The sequence below is a fragment of the Pundamilia nyererei genome, unplaced genomic scaffold, assembly GCF_000239375.1.
Source record: "Pundamilia nyererei isolate P.nyererei 1_Seehausen unplaced genomic scaffold, PunNye1.0 scaffold00014, whole genome shotgun sequence".
In the NCBI taxonomy this organism is placed as follows: domain Eukaryota; kingdom Metazoa; phylum Chordata; class Actinopteri; order Cichliformes; family Cichlidae; genus Pundamilia; species Pundamilia nyererei.
Window position 1 is genome coordinate 5601975 of NW_005187415.1, and position 2074 is coordinate 5604048.

Below are 2074 nucleotides of genomic sequence, written 5' to 3' on the forward strand. Positions count from 1 at the left end.
CAACAGTCACCTCAAGGGGCTTTATCTTGTAATGTAGACCCTACAATAATATTATGATTACCAAGTTAATAAAGCATGAACTGTCTGACAGGAAACACCATCCTTGAGGAACTGCAGGACGGCGAACGGAAAAACCAGAAAAACCACTGATGTGTAGTCTTCCCTAACCACTATTTTCTTGCCCTGGACTGCCTTGATGTGTTTGGTGGTGAAAACGCACTTTAAGAGTCTTGTTTTTCTGGTGAAATAAATTTAGCTGACCCTTTAAATATAAAGATAACAGCACAGGTGGAAAAGGCTGCAGCAGAATGCCGAATATGAACTTTTGGCTCAAGAAATGTGAATTGTAATCTTTTTTTTTTTTTAATTACAAAAAAACCACAAATCCGTCTTGATGTTAAAGACCAAAACACAAATACTAAAATCAAGAAAAATTTAACATTTAGCACATTGGTGATTTTTTTTTTTTTAATTTTAAATTAATTGCCCTGCTGTATGTTTTATGCATTGACTTTTGCAACCGGATTTATTCAAAAGCGGGGGAAAGGCAGGTAAGGACGTCAAATCAGTGCTTTCAACTGTGAATTGTTTAGTTTTTTTTTCCCTTCTTTCAGCTCTTTGACATATTTTTCTTGGCTGTTACAGAGATGACCTTTCAAGTCATACCAAAGGATACATTAATTTTAAGCATTTTTTTTAGTTATGCTATTCCTTTTGCTTGTTTTGGGTATATCAGACTAGAGCAGTTCTCACTTTAGCATCTCACTCTGTCCACCTTCCTCCACATGGGTGTGCACAGCTTTCGCACACATTTAATAATCACCAATATTGCAAAATGCAGATGTGCAGTGTTGGTATAATGCTTTTGTCACCTCTGTTAAAGAGCTCACAATGTTGCACGGCATAAATGTGCAGGAGATTGTCCCCTTTAAACTTTACATGTGTTTATTTTGTGAGGTGGGGGTTCTAGTAAGGAGAATAATCAACAAGTTTTGTATATAAAAAAATATGTTGAAGTGGGGAAAACATAATATATCCTATGAAAAAACTTTGGTGAATATAAGTCTTGTGTATGACCACTGCACTTCATTTTTTATTCTGAAATGATGGTTCAGGCCTTTTTATGTTATCCTGTGTCAGTCATGAAAGTACCTCTTTTAATCCACTTTGTCCTGAACGTAAGTATAATCACCAGTAACAGTATCATATATCAATATCTTTATTGTCTTGTTGTTTTATACTGTCATTAAATTGTTTTTTATATATATCTATAAAAAGCATATTTCGTGTCTTACGTCATACATTTCATTTAGCCCTCAACTCTGATACGAATACAAGTGTAGTGCTCACGTTAGTAAAATTAAACACGGCCATTATACTGAGATGAGGGGGGTGCACCTTTAAATCACAACAGAAAGGCAAAAATCAAAGTCTCAGCAAAAACTTCTCAGTGATACTTAGCAGAAGCAGCTACCTTAGAACGCCTCACAGCACTGTCTAAATTATCCTTAATTTTAATGGTCACCTGACCAAATAAACTCTAAAACCAGCAGGGATGTCAAACATAAGGCTGGGGGGCTTGACCTGGCCTGCAAAGACAATCCAGCCTACTAGACGGCTTTGGAAAATGTTAAGAATTTTTACTACTTTTTCATTTAAGTTTTACAGTTTTTCCTACTGATAAATAGCTCCCACGTGGCCATTGGTATTACACCAAAGTAAGTAACTGATAAACAAATGACAGAAAAGTTCCCTTTTTCACTACCTGCTATGGAAATTGTGTTAGCAATGGGTCCAGAGTTTTTTTTTTGGGGGGGGGGGGGTTTAAGAGAACTCTTATTTACAGCTTATTTATTTCTTGCTATTTAAATCGTGCTGACAGATTTCTTTCGGGTACTACAGCAGAATTTCTTCAACAAATAGTAAAACTGAAACATACTGTTGAAATTACACTATTTTTGTTATATAAATCTCAGGCGTTACATGTATAATTAAACTTCTTCAAAGTGGGATTACTTTGACATTCTGCTTTTGAGGGATTCCTATGGAAGCCCGTTTCCGCCACTAAAAAAAA